This window comes from Rhinatrema bivittatum, chromosome 2 (assembly GCF_901001135.1).
Source record: "Rhinatrema bivittatum chromosome 2, aRhiBiv1.1, whole genome shotgun sequence".
Taxonomy (NCBI): Eukaryota; Metazoa; Chordata; class Amphibia; order Gymnophiona; family Rhinatrematidae; genus Rhinatrema; species Rhinatrema bivittatum.
In genome coordinates this window covers 626,893,894-626,917,104 of record NC_042616.1, presented here as the reverse complement: position 1 = coordinate 626,917,104, position 23,211 = coordinate 626,893,894, and positions in this window count along the sequence as shown.

Below are 23,211 nucleotides of genomic sequence, written 5' to 3'. Positions count from 1 at the left end.
CCCTTCCCCTACCTAACCCAAAATACTCAAAATGGCGCCGATCATGATCGGCGCCATTTTGAGTATTGGCGGGATGGCGATTTAGAGTCTCAAAATGGAGGCGATTGGCGCCATTTTGAGTATTGGGATCGGACGGACGGCGTGAAAGGAGGTTGCTCCCGGACCCCTGCTGGACTTTTGGCAAGTCTTGTGGGGGTCAGGAGGCCCCCCCCCCAAGCTGGCCAAAAGTTCCGGTTGGGTCCAACGAGGGTCCCGGAGCGACCTCCTGCCACATGACCTACCTGTCACGTGGTAGGAGAACAAGATGGCGCCGGTGACCATGTGACAGGGGCTGACCAATGGCACCGGCAGCCCCTGTGACACAGGCTATCGGGGCCGTGAGGAAACTGCAAACAAGTGCAGGGATGGCTTCCTGACTCCCCGCTGGACCACCAGGAAGTTTTGGTAAGTCTTGGGGGGGGTCAGGAGGGTGGGGGGTTTAAATGTTTATTTAGGAGGCCGAATACAACGGATATCTGTTGAATACGTGGGGAGTCGTGATGCGTTTTGCCTCCCCACGTATTTTTCAGATTGCAAAAAATAAGTTGCAGATTACAAATACGTGGAAAACGGATGCACACCCCTAGTGTCTCTAAGCTATACATAAAACCTGCATTTCATTTAAGAAAGGATACTTTTCAGTGCTTCAGCTGACATCTGTGCACTAGTGTGTTAAGTAACAGTAACCATGTTTATGATAAGCTACAATCCAGAAAAAAACTGTATTAGGTACCAAAGTTTTACTATGCTATATACAATGCTCACCTTCCTGCCTTAGAGGTTTCAAATCCACCCATTGTTGCTTCAGATAAGGTGCTGAACACCAGCTGCTCAGATGGGGTGAAGGTTATGTGGCTGCCTTGACCATCAGCAACCATCCTGGACAGATTCTGCTTTACCTGCCACTTCAGGTCCCACCACTTGTGCATCAGCTCCCCAATACTGTGGTTGTGGTGGAATACTGAGTTAATAGCATAGCTAATCTCTTCCAGATCTGCTCCTTTTTGTAGGTCTCCACCGTCTTGGACTAGGGACTGTACAGCAGATTCTGGACCTGCATTACTTGCTCAACCAACAAGTCTACTTCACCTGGTAGTTATTTAGGCTTCCTGCTCATTGCACCTGTGACATGGTGCAAGTAGGGCAGGGAATGGGCAAAAGATCCTTTTGTAGGCAGAATAATTTGTGTGGATCCACTTTTAGATAACATGCACAGGTGGGGCCAATCTGCACGCGAAGGCATTGAGTACGTGGGTAATGAAAATTGATGGGGAAAATGTGCATGCTGGCTTATTTGTGCATGTATCCAATTAAAATTGATGCAGAACATGTGCATGCTACCTGGTTTGTGCATCTATAATTAACAGTAATTAAACCTAGATGAGTTAATTAGGCAGAGGGTTTATAATGGCAATTCTCAACCTATTCAACAGGGCATACCTTGGGCCAAGTCTAAATAATATTCACTATGATATACATGAGGATCTTTAAGCAATCAAGAGGAGGCTTTTCAAGCTTATGCTTAATCATTGTGGCGAACATTAACACCTGACTGTGTCAGAGGGTGGAGGAGTGGGTTGATTATTACTGGTGCATGATTGGGATGATATTCTCTGTGACCTTGCAATCCAGATCCACCAATCTTTCCAAGGCTTATAATGTGGCCAATACTTGGAGTGAACTTGTATATGCAGCTGCAATAGGACTAGCACAAAGTAATTCAGGAAACTGAAATGTGGAAAATTAAACCTAGGGATCTTGCCTATTCTCTTCATCTGCTCATAGTATTTTATATAGAGAGTGTCTGTAAGTCCTGTTTATTTCTATGTGTCTTTTCTCTCTAAAAGGATCCATGCCTGATGTTAGATTTCACACAACTTTTCTTGTTCCCTCTCATCCCTACGTGATATCAATTATCTATCAATTAGAATTAATTGGGGAAAATCCCACATTGCCTGAACCTCCAGCTGCTATACTAGCTCTGTTAAATTTCTTCAGGCAAGTTAGTCTTCTACCTCATTGCATGTTAAACACATTGAAGAGATTGAGGGGGACTGCATTGTATACCTGCAAAGAGAGAGTTATGGCTTTCTGCTGGGAGCTGCTTGAAGCCCTCTATAGGGTATGATGTAAGAGTTATTTTTTGGTTGTTCAATGAAGGGATTTTCCATACCTAAAGAATATGAGAATGTGCTTGGGTGTACTGGCTGAAAGTTACGGATGTGTAAGAGTCTTATTTTGATAGCTAGCTATTGCAATTCTGTTTGTGTCATATAGCATGTATATGCTGTGACATTTGAAGACCCTGGAATTTAAAGAAATCGTTTTCCTTAAGTTTGTACCCTAACAATTTCTTCATAGTCTGTATATACTGGATGAGATAAAGGACTACTGTAGACTGGGCATTTGCGCTCACAGTGGAAAATTGTACAAGGCAGATAGGGACAATGGTGTTCTCTCCTTCCAACCCCCTCCTTCTCTTTGTTCTGGTGATGAAGAACCAACATCCCTAGCCCTCTCCTTAATTACAATGTGTGTACTCTGGTTCCCCCTTTACCCTGTGTTAATAAGGCTCCCTATGTGTAATCTCTCTACATCCCGTGAGTCTAGAGTCATTCCTCTCTCAGCCACATAACTCTGAACATCTGTTAGAATAGAACATTTTGGGGACACAACCCAGAGTGGTTTTTGGGTCCCTGGGGTATGCAGAAATCAGTTAATGAAGATTGCAATGCTAATGTATGTAGCATCTTTTTCTATTTCTTGTACATGTCCATGTTGTCGCTCATCACTGCTGTATGTGGAGGTGGTAATAGCGCTCCAGAACTTCCTTCCAACACTGATGCTTCTGATGCCTACACACATCTTCTTGTGGCAGATGGCTGTCCCTCCTTGACTGTTGTACCATTTGTTGAAGGAGAAATAAAATACCTGAACTCATAATACATGTGTGGAATTTTTAATGTGGCAGTCTGTTTTTCCTTTGGAAGGAAGGTTTTTCTCACTATGTACTCCCCCCTCCCCCCTCCCCCCTCCCCCCTTCCCCTCTCCCTCTCCCCTTCCTCTCCTTGTCACTACATACTCAATAAACAGACAGGTGAGTGTGAATACATTTTTTTTACTTTAACAAAATATCAACTATTTACAAACTTACAGGTCGATCCAGTAAAGTGTGCTCCGTCGGAGCGCACTGTCACCCTGCTCTGGACGCGTGTTTTCCCTTACCCCTTATTCAGTAAGGGGAGGAAAACACGCGGCCCACCCGCGGCACCTAATAGCGCCCTCAACATGCAAATGCATGTTGATGGCCCTATTAGGTATTCCCGAGCGATCCAGTAAGTAAAATGTGCAGCCAAGCCGCACATTTTACTCTAAGAAATTAGCGCCGCCCAAAGGTCGGCGCTAATTTCTTCCGGCGCCAGGGAAGTGCACAGAAAAGCAGTAAAAACTGCTTTTCTGTGCACCCTCCGACTTAATATCATAGCGATATTAAGTCGGAGGTCCCCCAAAAGTATAAAAAAGTAAAAAAAAAAAAAAAAAAATTTTGAATTCGGCCCGCGGCTGTCGGGCCGAAAACCGGACGCTCAATTTTGCCGGCGTCCGGTTTCCGAGCCCGTGGCTGTCAGCGGGCTCGAGAACCGACGCCGGCAAAATTGAGCGTCGGCTGTCAAACCTGCTGACAGCCGCCGCTCCAGGCCAAAAGGAGGCGCTAGGGACGCGCTAGTGTCCCTAGCGCCTCCTTTTCCTCGTTTGCACCGCGTCGCCTAATTTAAAAACTGGATCGCGCGCACCGGCGAGGGGCCGGTGCCCGCGCCGGGAGAGCGGGCGTTAGTCCGCTCTCCCACGGACTTTACTGGATCGGGCTGTTAATAAAAAATAAACTGGGGAGAGGCTCTCTAGGGACTGAATATACAAAAAAAAAAGCTCCCAGGGAGTTAGGGAGGCAGGTAGGAGGGTGAACAGGACTGTGGTGTGTGGCTACCTAGGAACCTCACAGCTGCCCCCGGCAGCTGAAGGGCTCTGAACTACACATTCATGGTCCTAGTCACCCTCCCTTGAAAGGTATGCATACTCTCAGCTCCTCTGCCATTCTCCTCAAGAAAGCTTGAAATTTGCCCCTTGTAAGAGGCTCATCATTGGGAGTATGTGCTCCCGATGATGAGCCTCTTGGCTGCTGAGCTGGGGGGGGGGGGGGGGGGCAGAGGAAGTAGAGGGCCATACATGCCTTCCTGGGCCAGCAAAGGCTGGCCAGTTTGGGTCTCCACATCCCTAACTCCCTGGGAAAAAGAGGGAGGAGACCCTATAGGGTGGGGAATGGTAATGCGACTTCCATACTTGTATGTGACAATGAATGCTACTACTATATTTAGTCTCCATGAAGGACCAGATACCCCACTTCACAACTCATGTAGCTATGGGAATATCCTTGTAGAGTAACAAGAATCCTGCAACTGGTCCTCATCTATGCCTTCTCAATGCATTCTTAATGATTTGCTCTCCTAAGGTCAATGCTGCTCAAGTCAGTCTTTGGACCACACTTAAACATGTTGGTTTTCTAGTTATCCTCTAACAGCATGCATGCTAGTCAGTAAGGGATAATGTCAGCTGGGAATGTCAGACTGTCTCATGCATAGTAAATGTGACTACCCTGAACACTTGACTGCCTAGGTGTACCCAGAGGACTGGCTTGCAAGGTTTTACTTGACATATCAGCAGAAAACCTTTTTATATCCATGGGTAAGTTAGTATCATCTCTTCCTTACAGCATTAGTATACTTCTAATTGTAAGGCTTCAAGCATTCCATGTAAATATGGCCTACTATATTTGTTACCTATTATGACCAAATAAAGCCATGAACATCCATGCAAATAATCTGAGGCATAACCATTACATTCTCCATACATACATATGAAATATAACACTATATGGTGGCCACTAGCAGCCCCCCCCCCCCCAGGCGTAAGCAGCCCTTGACACCCCCCCAGTGCCCCCTTTTGCAGAAGCTTAGGTAATATCAGTAAAAACTGTCAACTTACATCCTGACAGTAGGAGACCCACTCGTTGAATGAGAGCTATAACTCACTCCATGCCCCTCTCATTAGGTGGAAGTTACCCCTCCGGCCTGGCACAGGGAAGAACCACCATTAGGGACACCAAATCGCCAATATCCCTGGTGTTGATGAAATTTGGCTGCTTAGCTCTGGCTGGAATTTTGCTCAATGTGAGCAAAAGGAACAGGAAGTCCCCCCCCTTGCATTTGTGGGTACACGTGCGAACAGCAACACGCGTGCTGGACTATGCACTCTATGGCAATGTGTGTGCACAGGCGCTCCCAGCGCGTGCATCGACACGCAAAGGGGCAGATTTTCAAAGGGCTATGCGCATAAGATACGCATCTACCCCCCTGAAAACCTGCCCCAAGCTCCCCCTGCGCACGCCGAGCCTATGTTGAATAGGCTCGGTGGCGCATGCAAGCCCCAGGACGCAGGAAAGTCCCGGGGCTTTCCTGGGGGGGCATGTCGGGGGGCGTGTTGCGGTGGTGCGTCATCTGGGGGCGGGGCTGCGGGCATGGTTGCGGCCCGGGGGCATTTTGGGGGCGTGGCCGAGGCCTCCAAAACCACTCCTGGGCTGGGGAATCGCGCGCCGGCCAGCTGGCCGGCGCGTGTGAGTTACACCTGCCTCAGGCTGGCGTAACTTTTCTAACAAAGGCAGGGGGGGTTTAGATAGGACTGGGGGGGGGTGGGTTAGGTATGGGAAGGGAGGGGAAGATGCAGGGGGGGTGGAAGGAAAGTTCCCTCCGAGGCCGCTCTGATTTGGAGGGAACCGAGGCAGGCTGCGTGGCTCGGCGCGCGCAGGCTGCCGATTTTGGGCAGCCTTGCGCGCAGGCCCTGGATTTTAAAGGATACGCGCAGCTATGCGTGTATCTATTAAAATCCGGCGTACTTTTGTTTGTGCCAGTCGCGTGAACAAAAGTATGCGCGGGCGTAGTTTTAAAAAATCTACCCCAAAGTGTATGGCCAAAACACAAATGTATTTTGCATTGTTTGCCCACATATATGTGAAAATTACAAAATACCCTGCCTTTGACGAGCACCGCAACGTATGCGTATTTCAGCATGCACGCACAGCCCGTTTAAAATCTACCTTTTAATATTTTCTAACTTTGATTATTGTAATTCATTACTGCTTGGTCTTCCTGCCTATGCTTTGAGATCTTTACAATTGTTACAGAATGCCTCAGCTAGACTTTTAACTGTTTCTGAAAAATTTGACCAAATTGCCCCACTTTTGATATCTCTACATTGGTTACCTGTAAAATTTAGAATTCAATACAATATTTTTACATTAATTTTTAAAATTATTCAGAAAGAATAGGATTAGAGCAGCTTTGCATTTCTATATTCCGCAAAGAATCCTAAGATCTCAAAATAAAGGCTTATAAATTATCTCGATTTGGAGCTCACCTAAGTAAGTGAGAAGCCATGCCTTTTCTATAGCAGGCCCCAAGTTGTAGAACTTAATGCCAAAAGGATTATGTACATTAACTGATGGAAAAAAAAATGTAAACGTGAATTGAAAATGTGGTTATTTAGAAATGCTTATAATCTATTATGAGAGTTTTTAAGAATTTTTCTGTGATTGATTGAAAAAGCTAATAACTTAATATGAGAAAGTATAGAAATTGTATTTTAATATGTATTTGATGATATTTTATTATCATTTGACTATTTGTTTTATTTTAATATTAATACATATATTTAACTTTTATTATTTTACATTATATATATGTTAATTTGTAAACCATTGTGATCTGTTTGGAATGATAGTATATAAAATGTGTAAGGGGGTCACGTGATGTGATGTGAGCAGAGAGATGAGTTCTTTTCTGCTCTGGGACCCCATCATCTAACTTAATTATTTATTTATTTGTTTTTCTATACCGATGTTCATTGGACATATCACACCAGTTTATAGTGGAAACAGAGGAGTCTGTTAGAGTAGACTTCTTGTTTTACAATGGAACATTGTGTCATTTTAGATTAAACATTTTTAACATTTTACATTGAGCTTTGTAATATTTTACATTGAACATTTAAGACTGAGCGTTTTACTTTGAACATTTTACTTTGAACATTTTACATTGAATATGCTACATTTTTTACAAAGCTTACAAAGCATATCAGGACATAAAACTGCAGTGAGAACAGAGTATTAATTAAAAAGTGCCATTTTTATGTGCCTCTGACCGTCCGATGGCTGCTAAACTGGTGTGGAAGGAAAAAGGTCTGCTGATGCCCAAGATGGCGGATGGTGCTAGCAATCACCCCTCACCCGCAGCTGGAAGTGGTGACATGAGTCATATGGCCAGCACAATTTTAAACTCAATGAAAAGTTGGAGAAAGTTCATGAACATTTCAACATGCTACAATCGCTGCTGGCAGACAACACTAAACAAATAGTGGAGGTCGAGATTGATCTGACTAATGTTGATGAGCAGGTGGAGGTATTTGAGCGTGAACTCAAGGAAGAGAAAACGGTGGTGGCAAAAGCGAGTGAAAAATTTGACAGTTTGGAGAACCATTCAAGGAGAAGCAAATTACCCTTCATAGGTCTGTTGGAAACTATTTCTGATCACCTTCACCAAGGAATGCAGGAAACCTCACTGCCTGGGGTCTTGGATCTGCGGGATACACTGGCACCTGTGTTGATCGAGTGAGCGCATCGGTTAGGTGGGAAGCCTTTAGGACTGAAAAGACCAAGACCGGTAATTGCAAAATTTCTTAATTTCCCGAGTTGTACATTTTGACTCTGGTTGTGTCTGTTTATTTGAAAACACATGAAAAAGGTTTAAATATATAAAATTAATAAATACATTAATTAGTGATATGATGCTCCTGAAGAAAGTTAACAATATCTTTTGAGGTGTAGTTAACTTAAATTTTTACCCTGTTCACTCTTATCCTAGTTCATTCCCCTGTTTTAATGTAATTGCATTCTTACATGCCTGTTATTGTTATAATGTAAACCAAAATGATATGTAACTTTGCTACATGAATTGCGGTATATAAAAATGTTAAATAAATAAAATAAAATAAATAAATCAAATAACATGGCTTGCCAACTTTAATGCTTAAGAACCTAAGAACATACTGGGTCAGACCAAGGGTCCATCAACCCCAGCATCCTGTTTCCAACAGTGGCCAATCTAGGCCATAAGAACCTGGCAAGTACCCAAAATGCAAGCCATGTTATTTGATTTGGATAATAAAGAACTGATTTGCATGCATTTGTATGGGCTCATTACCATATCTGTATTGTTCTGGGTTTGTGAATTTTGAGATAATATGCAGAATTTCAAATTCTGCACATTATTGATTCACAAACACTTTTAACACAGTTAAATACTGTTTAATGCATGTTCAACCATTAGGTCACTTTATATAATGGTGCCCTAAATATGTATAATAGGGATGTGCACTCATTTGAAAACAGTATGTAAAATGGGATGAATGAGCTTGTTTTTGTTTCATTGAAAAAAAAAATTAGTATGCACAGAATACTAAACATTTTTCAGTGAAAAAGAAGTTTGAGTAGAAAGGGTTATATTATGAGGATCAAAGAGTGGAATCGGTAGTAACAAAATGAAATATTTCTTTATAGAAATTGTGGTGGATAGATGGAACAATTTGCCAGGAGAACTGGTAAATACTGGAACAGTAACATAATTAAAAATTATATGGGATAAACACAAAGTGCCGGATTTTCAGAGGATTTATGCGCGTAACCGGGATTATGCACGCCGGGCCTATTTTCAAAAGGCCCGGCAACGCGCATAAAGCCCTGGGACGCATGTAAGTCCCGGGGCTTTACTAAAGGGCAGTCTGGGGGCGAGGCCAGAGGCACGCGCAAGTTACTAAATCGGGCGTACATGTGTACGCGCCGGGTAGCGCGCGCAACCTTTTAAAATCTACCCCAAAGGTTGTTTAATTGAGAAAAAAATGAATGTAAAGCCAGAAACCATGTTGGGCCCATGATATTGCAACAGTAAGAAATTAGGCAGATTAGATTGACCTTATGATCTTTAGATTTCATTATCATGTTTGTATTTATGTTCACTTAGGAGAGATTTTCTATGACAAACACATTATTGTAGTTACATGAATATATTTTCAGATTTCAAGTTAACGCTGAAGTAAATGTAAAATGCAAAGAAAAGCAAGTAAAATAATTCAAAGAAAAACAAAGTAAAAAATGAAGGTGAAAAGGCTGAGTGGTAAATTGAAATCATCACCTGTCTTGGCTCTATATCACATAGTATGTGTATTCTTCAAAGCATAGCTGAGAGATAAAGCCAGTCTTGTGGTGTATTGCAAAACCTTTGAACCAAAAATATCCTCCTGCTGCCCTTTTCTGAGAATTTTATAATGATTCTTTTATGCATTTTTTCATATGCGCTATAATAAAAACACATGTTCCAGATCTGTATCTAAAATTGTTCTCTAACTTTTTTTAAGTAGTCTCATTGCTAGTTTCTACCACCAAATGATGAAGAAAAAGGATATCCCTAATGCCCTGTACAAACTGGAAAGGATTTTAATATTAAATTGCCAAGTACATGCAGTGTGGTATCATGATTACAATCATGGCAATTAAACAAAATTCCAGAAACATAACATTCCCAAGTTATTCCTCATAGTGATAGCAATGATAATATGGGGAAATAAATTAGTGAATAAGATACATGTCTAATTCTGAGACAAAGCAGTGTTTTTCCTGGTATTATATCAGGGCATTCCAAACAAGCAAATATTTTAATTTATTTACATAAACTTATATTCTACTACTTCCACAACTAGCATTCAACATGGATCGCAATAAGCAAATATTCATAAATCATAAAACATCATACAAGAACATTAAAAGCATAAAATCATCAGCATTTTAAAATCACAAATTAGTTGTTTCTTCACTTATTTGTCTGGTTGAATGACACACTATTTAAAAACATTGGGGCAGATTTTATAAAACTACGCGCGCGCGTGCTTTTGTTTGCGCACCAGGCACAAACAAAAGTATGCCGGATTTCAATAGATACGTGCATCTGTTAAAATCCGGGGTCGGCGCGCACAAGGCTGCCCAAAATCGGCGGCCTGCGCGTGCTGAGCCGCACAGCCTGCCTCCGTTCCCTCCGAGGCCGATCCAAAAAAATGTAAATGCCCATGATGAAAAAAAAATCCTCCAGGGCCACCCTCCTCAACCCCTTGAACCCTCTTACCATATCTTTACTTCTCTTTACAATTCAGGAATGATCTCCAGTAGTTCCTGCCCTACTGGCAGTAAGCTATCTCCTGGAAAAGAAGTTATTAACCAAGTAGACTTAGGGAATAGCCACTACTCATCACTGTGTGATATTAGCTTGGGATCTTCTAATTGACTGGGAGCTTGCCAGGAACTTGTGACTTCATATGGCCACTGTTAGAAACAGGATACTGGGCTTGGTGGACCCTTGGTCTGACCCAGTATGGCAATTTTTATGTTCTTATGTTCTTACGAGCCAATTTTAAAAGCACTGCGCACATAAAAGTTGGGGGTTACGCACATGGCTGGGCCCTGCGTGTGCTGCACATGTATTCTAAAAGACTCGACCATGCTTGTATCCCCAATGCACGCCAAAGTGCCGGGGCTGCTGAAAGGGTCGGGCTGGAGGCGGGGTCTGGGCGGGGAGGGGCGGGCCCTGAAAGCGCCATTAGATGCTGTCACGGATTCTACTCGTGATCCAAAGGAGCAGTAAGATAAATAAAAAAAAATCTAATAGCTAGGAAGGGGTTAGGGGTCAGGGAGAAAGAGGAGAGGGGAAAAGGTAGAAAGGTTAGGTAGGGGTATAGGGAAGTTCCATCCCAGTCTGCTCCTTAATTGAAGTGGACTAGGAGGGAACTGGGGAGGGCCTACTCGTGTCACTGGTCGTTGCTTTTTAAAATTCAACTCCCCCCCGCGCGTACAAGTCCTGATCCGCCCGCACACACTCATGCAGATTTAAAAATCTGGCGCACATGTGCACGCGGGAATTGTATTTTATAACATGAGCGCACGTGTTATAAAAAAGCCGCGTCCATGTGCGCATACCGGGAACTGCGCGCACATGGATACCTGCACAGAGTTTTAAAATCTAAAACAGTGTTTCTGATATCCAGGTAGATGTTCATCTAAGTTCAATGATCATCAGACAGAATAGTTTTAAATAGTTCAAATGCAGGAAAAGGTGACAAAGGTCAGGATCCTGGACTTTTAAGACCTTCAACTTTCTTAAAGTGGAGGAGTACCTTAAGGAGGTACTGACAGGATGAGAGGTACTGACAGGAAACCTTTGAAATAACTGAAGAGTAAGGTAAGGTAAACTGGTAGGAGCTGTGCTAAAAGCTAAAATTCTGAGATGTCAACAAAGAGTTTTCTCTGGGTAACTTTAGCATACTCTGAAATTTAAAATTTCTGCTGCACCACCAGCTAAATTTTACATTGGTTAATCATCACCTAAGTAAAATTTATCCAGGAAAAAAGGGACAGAGCAAGGAATATGCTAGAGGAATGCTTAACCTTTACCCAATTAGCATTGACATTCAGCTGGAGAATGAATTGCTGTCCGGAAGTTGCCCAGGTAACTTTACCCAGGTAAGGGTAGCCACATATATTCTGTTGCAGACTTACCTCATAAGTGCTTCCTAATATCCTGGGTAACTTTATTTGGGTAACTTCCCACTTGCTGCTGTGTTCACTATTGCCCTCCTAAAATTAGGAAAGTAAATATTAGCAATATGCATTCATTTATAATGAATGCGCAAAATGCAATGAATGAGGCCATTTTTGATTCATTCTGAATGGAATAAACTGAAAATAGCCTCCTATAAATGTTAGGAGCACGGCCTTCAGGTCCTGTTAAGAGCGCGGAGGCGTGGTCCCATCTCAAGGGAGGATGTGAGCCCTTGGATCACGGCGTGGCTCAGGGAGGAGCCCCAAGACACACCGCGAGAGGTGATCAGGTACGAGCACAGGCGGAGCAAGAGCAAGGCTGGACTGAAGACAAGGTGAGGAATATCCGGAACAGGAACAAGGCAGGCTCAGCCCTCCACTGGACCTACACATACCAATGAGACCCAGCAACGCAATGCTGGTCTCGAGAGTTGCCCTCCAGCCACACAATAGCCCTTCCGGATATGCTGCTTGGCCAGACGGAGGCTGAGGGCAGGAAAATGAAGACTCAGACGAAGACTCAGGATACTCGGAGGATTCAGACGTAGACTTGGGTACTCGGGAGACTCAGATGAAGACTTGGATACTCAGAAGACTCAGATGAAGACTTGGATACTCAGGATACTCAGACGAGGACCGAGACAAGGATTCAGGTTGCTCAGAAGTTTCAGGCAATGATTCAGGAGTCAATCGAAAGTACTGGGTGAGACTGCATTACAGCGCTCCTATACAGCCGCCCATGGCTGGTCACGGACCACGGTGAACGTGAAGCAGACTCCAGGCGAAGACATGGAACTTGAGACTGGAACATGACGAAGATTTGGTATAGGCCTGCACCGGGGCGCACCCTACATAGCCGCCTGTGGCTGGTCGCGGACCACGCTGGAGCAGAGCAGGTTCTGGCAGAGTCTTGGGTATTTATTTATTTATTTAATTTAAAACTTTTCTATACCGTCGTTTAGTAGTGCACCATCACAACTGTTTACAGTTAGGTACAAATATGTGGTTTCTAAATTATCCATAGTGTGCCATTATAATATGGTTACATAGTTCAATAATATACTCTAAATGGGGAATGGGTGTGGTTATCATTTACGATTAACTGTCTCATTTAATACTAATTGTGAGAAGATAATAAAAATAAGCAGTTCTGCTTTTTCTTGGTGACTTCCTGCTTTGTGTATGTGTTGTTATTCCGCTACCTCACTGTGAAATGCTTTTTTGAAGAGCCATGTTTCTAAGCCTTTTTTGAAGGGTTAATTCCTTCATTAGTCTTAATTCCAGTGGTAATGTGTTCCATAATAATGGTCCTGCCAAAGACAGTGCTCTCTCTCTAACCTGGGTCAATTTTGCTGTTTTGTCTGAGGGTATGGTTAGCAGAGCTTTATTGGCCGATCTGAGATTTCTTTGAGGGACATGTAATCGTAATGCAGTGTTTAGCCAGACAGAATTTTCGTCATTTATTAGCTTATGAACTGTGCATAATGTTTTAAATTGAACTCTCTGTTCTATTGGGAGCCAGTGTAAATCTGCAAGTGTTTGGGTGATATGGACGGAAGCAGGCACAAGGAACTCCGAAGACTGGGACAGGATTCAAGACTCAGGATACTCAGAAGCAAGGCATTAAAAACAGGAGTCTTCCGGAGGCTTTCACTGCAGACGAGAAGAAGGCCTTGTACCACGAGCCGCCCTACCCAGCCCCCCATGGGCTGGTCAAGGACCACAACGGTGGTACTCCAGGAGAGGTGGACAGACGAGGGACCTGGGAACTGGACGAAGAGCTGAAGATGAGACGGACAGAGTCAGGACAGGAACATCGGATATCGGAACGTGGAACATGGTACCTCAGGACACGGAACATCAGGACATCAGGAGAATTGGACATCTGGAACATCAGGAACACCAAACAGGTGACAAGGGAGCTCCAATGAGGGATGAGACCAGGAACATCAAGGTGACGAAGTTCAGGAAAAAGAAGAACATGGACAAAGATCCATCAAGGCACAGGAAGACCACGGAGGACCTGGATCAGGAAGAGGACCACAGACGCTCTGAAGACCAGATCTAAAGGCCCTGAAGAACTGAAGCAGGGCCCTTTTACAGGGCTGAAGCAGGCAAAGGCTGATGATGTCACTGCTGAGGGCCGTGGGGCTTTTCCCGCCACTGGCCCTTTAAGAGAGCAGCTAAGGTGCGTACCCGCGCCTATGGGACACCTGGAGGGGAAGGCTGCATCGGTGTCATTCCTGCCACATGGGAGGCCAGGTGGACAGCGGCTGCCCTGCCACTCAGGAGAGGAGGTCAGTGGCGGCGTCCTGCTGCAGAGGTAACAGGCAGCAGCTGAGGCGGCTTCCTGCCACTCAAGCAGAGGACCTTGGCAGTGGCTCCAGCTGCGATGGAGCCTGAGCGGCAGCAGTCCGGGCAGCAGCACTAGGCCGTGGAAGACAGAGGGATGCATTGGCAGCGGCCTGCTGCGAAGGTAGGGACTGCTTGTGGATAGGCCCGCAAGCAGGATCCTGACAATAAATATACACAGAAATGTTCGTATGGTTTTGTATTTGTTGCATTAAAAAAGGCCTCCCCAGGGGCCAGGCCTCAGTGCTCGGTCTCAGCTGTTGGTGCTGGCCGAGGTACCAGGTCCCACTGCCAATACCTAGGCCTAGGCCTGACACCAGGGTCTAACATGGAGACTTGGTATGTCACTGATGTGAATGCCTAGGCTCAGCTCTTGAGCCCAGCCAAGAGGCCTAGTTCCTTCACTGAGGCTTAGGTATAGGCCTGATGCCAGCAGCTGGCCTGGAGGTTTATCCTTTTGCTGATGCTTAGATATATACCCAACACTGGACTTAGCTTGAAGGTTTGGTCCCATCATTTAAGTCTAGGCTAGGCCTGTTGCTGTGGCCCAGATCAGAGACCTGGTGCCATCACCAAGGTCTAGGCTTGATATCAGGGTCCATCCCAGAAGCTTGGTCCCATTATCAGTACCTAGACCTAGGCCTAGGCCAGATGCCATGACCCAGCCTAGAGGCCTGGTCCCATCATTGATCCCTAGGCCTACATCTTGGTCCGATGTGAGGGACTGAGGAACAGCAGCAAGGCCCTTTCATAGGGCTGAAGTGGAACAGGTTGATGACATCATCGATGAGGGACACGGGGCATTTCTCGCCACTGGCCCTTTAAATGTGCAGGAGAGGCACGCGCCTGTGCCTAAGAGGAGCTGGAAGAGACAGACATGCTGGCGGCATCCCTGCTGCGTGGAAGGCCTGAGAAGAAGTGACTCCCTGCCGCGAAAGTGGAAGAGAAGGCAGGCACCGGCAAGGATGGTTTCCCTGCTGTTCAAGGACCCTGGCAGTGGCTCCAGCCACGAGGAGGAACATAGGGCAGCTCAGTCCTGCCACACAGAGCAGGAGACGGTCGCGGCCTCTGGGCCACGGAGGATGGCATCGGCGACGGCCTGCCGCGTTCAAGGAAGAAGGTAAGTAGGAAACTGCCCATCGCTCGCGAGCAGGCTCACAATCTTTACCTGTTAATAAAGTTTTAAGTTGAAGAAGCAGACTCCTTCTGTCTGTGAGTAAAGACCGAGTTAAGTTATCTGTTCAGGCTGTACATAGGGAACATGTAACAGAGATAGAATAGGTGTGAAGTAGCATGATTTTACCAAAAGGATTGCACCCGAACTGAATTGAGAAATCATTCCTTACAGGCATTCATATTTTCTGTTTATGTATTTCCAAAGTTACAAGGAAAATACAACTAAGTTCACAAAGGTCTCATGTTATAGAGTTATTCAATATGCAATGAAGGATAAAATGTAAATTAATATTGAATTGTTCATACACATTAATGTACAGAAAATGGTGACCTTATTCCTGCAACATTCTGGTTTACCTAGTTTGTAATAACATGGTAATAGGTAAAGAGGGAATATACGTGTGCTGGGACAAAAGGGTTAAGGGAAGAAGGGAATGACTGACAGGGCTATCCATGTTAATTACTTGGGGGGAGGGGGAGAGGTAATTTTGTACAGTCCACCTTTATTTTCCATCACATACTCACTTTGATGCTTCAGTTGATGACAAATGGCAGATAATCAAATGTTCGTAAATGAATTGTAAATACAAATCTAACCTCTTCCTATCTGACCCAGTCATCATTGCAGCCATGCTCTCGCTGAAGTCATCAGAAGTGACTGTTAGGCAGCTGGCAGGTGCATTGCTGCAGAATTCTCCAACCTGTTTATAGCCTTACAAGTAAAAGGTTCTAAAACCAAGAAAATATGACAGAGACATCCCCCACTGAGTCAAAACTAAGGAGAATGCACTTTTGTCAGTTTTATTTTTTTTTTCTGCCTACTTGTCAGAAGGATCAGATAAAAACCTCTTTTAGCTTTTATTTGTGATTCACGGCTCAGCTAAAGGGAAAAAAAGGAAATATGACTACAAAGCTACAGAGTGATAACATCAATATTTCATCTTTTAAATTTGTTTTGCCTTATGGGGCAATTTTGAGTAGCCCGCGTAGTTAAAAAGTGCATGAGTATTTTTATTGCCTACTCTATGCAGCTCACTTTCAAAGGAAATTATGCAAGCTGTTTTCCCATGAAACTCAGCCAGCATGCACAGTGTGCTTGTTAAAAGCACCCACGTACTTTTCATCTTTTATTGGTGTAGATGAGCAAGAAGGAATATAATAGAAATTGGCAAATATGTGTGCTGTTTTACTCTGCAGACCTTAACATGCCCAGAGTAATGCCTCTCTAGTCTGTGAATCCTGCACATGCTTTTTAGCATCTCCAAGCAAGGCAACTGACAGGCAAATTTACCCAGGCAACATATTGATTTCCCAAAATTGCCCTTGTAGGAGGTAATTTTGTAACTGTCTGAATCAATGTCAAGTCTGCAGGTACTCTTTAACTGCAGTCTTTGCAGCAATGTTAAATGGGAAAACACAAGTGTAATTTCTAGGGATGTGAATCGTTTTTTGACAATTTAAAATATCGTCCGATATATTTTAAATCGTCAAAAATCGTTAGAGGCGATATTTAATAGGAATTCCCCATATTTATCGTCAAAAATTGTAAATGGCGCCGGCCATACACCGTATAGCCGGCGCCATTTTGTACAGCAAAACGATTCGAGTGCAGGAGGTCGCTCCCGGACCCCCGCTGGACTTTTGGCAAGTCTTGTGGGGGTCAGGAGGCCCCCCCAAGCTGGCCAAAAGTCCCTGGAGGTCCAGTGGGTGTCCGGGAGCGATCTCCTACGCTCCTGACGTCGTTTTGCCGTACAAAATGGCGCCGGCCATACGCTGTATGGTCGGCGCCATTTTGTACGGCAAAACGATTCGAGTGCAGGAGGTCGCTCCCGGACCCCCGCTGGACTTTTGGCAAGTCTTGTGGGGGTCAGGAGGCCCTCCAAGCTGGCCAAAAGTCCCTGGGGGTCCAGCGGGGGTCCGGGAGCGATCTCCTATGCTCCTGACGTCGGGGGACAAAAAACAAAATGGCGCCGGCGCTACCTTTGCCCTGTCATATGACAGGGCAAAGGTAGCGCCGGCACCATTTCTACAACACCGGAGGCCCGAGAGTAAAAGATCACACCGGGACCCCCCCTCGGGACCCCAGGTAATTTAAGGCATTTTGGGGGGGTTCGGGAGGGTGGGGGATTTATTTTAAAGGGTCGGGGTGGGTTTTAGGGATGTTTTAGTGTGCCGGTTTTCCCGCCCTCCCCCGATTTACGATTTACACGATATTTAAAAAAACAAAACCGCGACGATACGATTCCCTCCCCCCCCCAGCCGAAATCGATCGTTAAGACGATCGATCACACGATTCACATCTCTAGTAATTTCTCTTTGAAAATTTTCCCACCAAGATTACCTGTACAAATTTGCACCTGCTAATATGTGTGCAGAGATTTTCTGTGACAATGTTCTTATATATTTTTGAAAATCCAAGTCATAAACATCTGACAGATCCTGTAAAAGAGATCTAATTCCTAGGGATGTGCAGAGGGCACGGATTTGTCCGAGTCGGTATTCGTGTTCGTCGGCGGGCAAATACGTTTCATTCGTTTAATGGCTCCCCAGATACATTGATACGTGCATTCGTTTTCCAGTTCCCATTAAAGTCAATGGGGGAAGTATTTGCAGCCTATTCTTGGCTGCAGAATTGGGGTTTTATTATCAATTTTGATGAAACTTCTGGGGAGCAATCATCAGAACAACAAAACAGCTCCAAGGTACTTAGACTGTGGCAAAGTGGCACCAAAGTGGCATGAATAGCCAAAGGTACTTTAAAGAGGTAAAGGGGTACCAGGAGTGGCAAGAAGAGTGCTTTAATAGAGGCACAAAGCTGCAATCAAAGGCACACAAGGATCTGGGGGGCTGAGTGTGATCTCTCCCAGGGAAACCGATGCTCCCTCGCCGGTACACCCAGCAGGGGCTTCTCCCCCCCGACTCCACTACCTTTCCAGGTACGAAAGATGTAATAAGCCACTGTGTAACAGGAGACTCCGAGTCTGAGGGGAAAACTCAAGAGTTTTCCTTTCCGTTTAGCAGGCACCTCTTCCGAAAATCTTAGTGATAGCAGCAAACACAGTGTTTCAGCAACCTGCTCACACCGCCATCTTGCCCCTTCACAGTCCCGGGTCCTGACTTTTATGGTCTGGAGTACTGATATGCAGACAGAAGGGAAAAAGCACAGGACTGCTTCTCCGACCAAGTACAAAAGCAAAGAATTTTCAAGAAGGCTCCTTACTCAGTAAAAATATTGCTAGCAGTTTTGACAGTTAATTGGTTTTTGATTGTAAATATTACTATGCATATTATAAGGCTTGGTGGTAACTGCACAGACTAAGACTACCCTTAAGAAAAACTTGGGGGTAATCTGTATTGTCCAGCAGATATTTCCATATGAAGCTTGCTGAACAGATTGGATGGACCATTTAGTCCTTTTCTGCCATCGTTACTATGTTACTTTGATAGTGTACCCATAGGACTACTTCTCTTTTTTACCTATTAACCCGTTATCACAAACTAGCGGGCCGATACAGTAAGGAGCGGTAGGAAGAGTTGCATTAGTGCCGGGCGCACCCGCGTTTGCCGCATGCACAGTCCGGCTCACCTACCGCTCGATACTGTATTAAAATGGCATGCAAATGCAAGCCGCGTCCAAGAAGCATCCGTGAAGCGTTAGGCCCGCGCAATCCATTTTACAGTATAGAGCGCTATACAGTGCCTATACAGTAACCTGGGTGCGCTGGTACCTCTCATTTGAAGCAACAAAAAGCGAAAAAGGAGAAAAGCGAAACGATATGTGAAGTGTAACTTACTTTTCTTGCAGCCCTCCTCCGGAGACGCACTGCGGCTCCCCTGCCTCCCGGATGTTGCCCCCTGCCTCCCGGGGGCTGCCCCCTGCCTCCCGGGGGTAGCCGGCGGTGAAAGCGGCCCCGCCAGCGAAGATGGATGCCTGCACGGGCCCTCTGACACGATCGCTCCCGGGAGAATCCTTTACTGAGCTGTGGCCACTTCTCCTGCGTGCATTCAGCCTGTGCGTGCAATTTGGCCACTCAAGACGTGACCTCACTTCGTTTGTCGTCACGGCATGTGACGTCGGCGTTCGCTAATGCACTGCCTTGAGCGCCGGCAAAGTGAAGGTGAATGAATGCAATTTGGGAGCTCAAGGCAGTGCATTAGCAAACGCCGACATCACACTCCGTGACACCAAACGTAGTGACGTCACGCCTTGAGCAGCCAAATTGCACGCACAGGCTGAATGCACACAGGAGAAGTGGCCGCAGCTCAGAAAAGGATTCTCTTTGGAGCGATCATGTCAGAGGGACCGTGCAGGCATCCATCTTTGCCGACGGGGCCGCTTTCGCCGCCGGCTGCCCCCGGGAGGCAGGGGGAAGCCCCCGGGAGGCAGGGGAGCCGCGGTGCGTCTCCGGAGGAGGGCTGCAAGAAAAGTAAGTTACACTTTACATGTCGTTTCGCTTTTCTCCTTTTTCGCTTTTTGTTGCTTCAGGAGGAGGGTAGAGAGGACTGGGCTGCCCCGGAGATCGGCACCCATGGATGCGGCCAGGGCAGGTGAGCGAGGGCTGGCGGAAAGTTTGCCGCCTACCCTTACCCCTGCCTCTAACGCAGGGGTAAGGGTAGGCGGTAAGTTAGCAGGTTAAACATGCGGCAAAACTGCAGGTTTAAAAAGCGATAATCGGGGCGCGCGTTACTGTATGGGAGGCAATAGCTAATCCGATCATTTACATCTCATATACATGCCGCGGGCGGAAGGGGTTACCCTTTGATTTAAAGAGGCGGTAAGGATGGGTTAAAAGGGTAGGTGAATCAAGGATTGGACAAACGCGGCCAAATTGTGAGTAGAAAGCGGGTTGGAAGCAGGGTAACCGCGGCCGCACTTTACTGTATTGACCTGTAGGTAATTTATGATTTGAAAACAATAATGAAAACACTAACAAGTTATGTTATGTCTTTTTGTATTGTTTTTCAACAAATAAAACAAAATATGTTTGTTCCATGTCAGTTCAGATTTATCATGTGTTAAGCACACAGTAAAACATTTAAGACATTTTCAGTTGTTTTAAAGCATGCTGAATGATTTAAGCACTCAATAAATGTTTTGTTTTATAATGCACTTACTTTGAAAATGACCATAATCAAAAATGAAATGAAATGCAACATAAACAAAACCATACAAAACAATTTATTTTCCATGCATCAGGAATCTACTTCCTGTGCTAATTTCCCTCAGTTGATAGCAGCCTCTATGAAAGTTTTTATGCTGATATGTTTTAAATATTTTGGATGTCTTATTATGATAGGTGGTCTATACATTTTTAAATAAATAAATAAGTCTGCTGTAAAAATTGCTTACTGGTGACCAATGTGGTGGCTAAATTTCCTGCCACAATTCCCTCTATGAATGCATATCTGCTCAGAATCCAGGAGATGGATGTCTGCTTGATAAGAGCTGGAACCATTGTAGTGTTTGGCAGTGATAGTGATGTCTTCTAGGGGTGTGCATTCATTTTCGATGCATTGGCAATCCGCAACATATATGTCCCTGTTTGTTGTATTCGTGGGGTCACGAAACGTATGGCAAATGCCCACAAGTACAACATATCTAACAAATAAGCCCCCCACCCTCCTGACTCCCCCAAGACTTACCAAAAGTTCCTGGTGGTCCAGTGGGGGTCCTGGAGCGATTTCCTGTACTCAGGCTGTCGGCTGCTGGTATTCAAAATGGCGCCGCTAGCCTTTGCCCTCACTATGTCACAGGGGCTACCGGTGCCATGTCACATGGTGACATGGTCGGACCAATGGCACCGGTAGCCCCTGTGACATAGTGAGGGCAAAGGCTATCGGCGCCATTTTGAATACCAGCAGCCGACAGCCTGAGTGCAGGAGATCGCTCCAGGACCCCCACTGGACCACCAGGGACTTTTGGTAAGTCTTGGGGGAGTCAGGAGGGTGGGGGGCTTATTTGTTAGATATGTTGTATTTGTGGGCATTTGCCATACGTTTCGTGACCCCACGAATACAACAAACAGGGACATATATGGCGCCATCTTGTCCTCCTACCATGTGACAGGGGCCGACCAATGGCACTGGTAGCCCCTGTGACATAGTAAGGGCAAAGGCTATCGGCACCATTTTGAATACTGGCAGCCGATGGCCCGGGTGCAGGAGTTTGCTCCAGGACCCCCGCTGGACCACCAGGGACGTTTGTCAAGTCATGGTAGGGACAGGAGGGTGGGAGGTTTATTCGTTAGATACTTTGTATTTGTGAGGGTTCGCCATACGTTTTGTGATCCCACAAATACATACGTTTCATGACCCCCACAAATACATACGTTTCGTGACCCCACAAATACAAGTCTTGGGAGGGACTCCTGACTTCCCCAAAACTTTCCAAAAGTCCCTGGTGGTCCAGCGGGGGTCCTGGAGCCATATCCTGCACTCGGGCTGTTGGCTGCCAGTATTCAAAATGACGCCGATAGCCTTTGCCCTTACAATGTCACAGGGGCTACCGGTGCCATTGGTCAGCCCCTGTTACATGGTAGGAGCACAAGATGGCGCCAGGCCATCCATTGGTAGCCCCTTTGACATAGTGAGGGCAAAGGCTATCGGTGCCATTTTGAATACCGGCAGCCGACAGTCCAAGTGCAGGAGATCGCCTCAGGACCCCTGCTGGACCACCAGGGACTTTTGGTAAGTCATGGGGGTCAGGAGGGTGTGGGGTTGTAGTTAATTAAATGTAAAGGGTTGAGATGGGGTTTTTTTGGGAAACGAATGCATACGTAACTAATGAACGGATCGGGGTCCCCCAAAAATGGATGCAACAGATTTGGCTCCCCACGAATACGAATACCGAATGGGACAAATCTGTCCCTGCTGCACATCCCTAATGTCTTCTTATCTTTTAATTTTTCATGGGATACAACATTATTTCTGTATTTTTAGGTGATAATAGCTACGACTGTGTAGGACTGGCTGTTAGCTCCTCTATTCTTCTCTAAAAAGTAGCACAGCCATGCCCATTAATCTACCCAATCCATGATTAATCCTACCTTTGGGCATCTGGAAAGCTGGTCTTGATCATTAGACCAGACTACACCAGTAGTTTCCTTGATGTTATTCTAGTGAAAGTCAGCAAGATGTTCACTGTGTTGAATGCTAGAAATATTTTATCTCAGTCACTGTTTTCCTTGGTTGGAGAAGGTAGTAACAGAGTCATATTGAGATACAAGGGAGGAAGCTGAGGATAGATAATGGATTACTGTAGGTTCAGCATTTCAAAGAGTTTGCATAATCTCCCAATATTTGAGCAAAGAATTTTGAAAAACATGCAAAATATAAGTTTTGTTATAATATTGCTGTTTAGATTATTAGATGCCAATATTCAGCACTACTCAGCTAGATAAGTACAGACTTATCCAGCTAAGTGGAAGCCGCTGAATATCCAGCTGCAACCAGTGGTTGCCATGTCTTGGTTTGCTCTTCATCCGCAAAAAGACTGGGACTGCTCAATAGCAGGTCTAAAGTTAGCCTGATAAGACCTGACATATCAGTCTAAATAGTGATTTAATCAGGGATATTCAGCAGCATAGCTAAACTGCTGAATATCCCTTGTAAGTTAGCCAGATAACTCTTATCTGGCTAACTTATTTAGCTGGCTGTGTCTGAATATTGACCCCTTAAATGTTAAAAGTGTGTTGCTTTCTGAGATGGCAATGCTGTGTTGTCCCGTTTTCTCTGTAATTTTTATATTGAGGGTGCCTCATGGCATACTATGTATGAATAAATGGGAACTTTTTGACTTTGCCCCAACTAATCTGATGCTATTATAAGTCTATATGAGCAGGTGGTAGTGTCTTCAAATGAGTTTGCTTTGCATACACACCATGACAAGAAAAACTTGT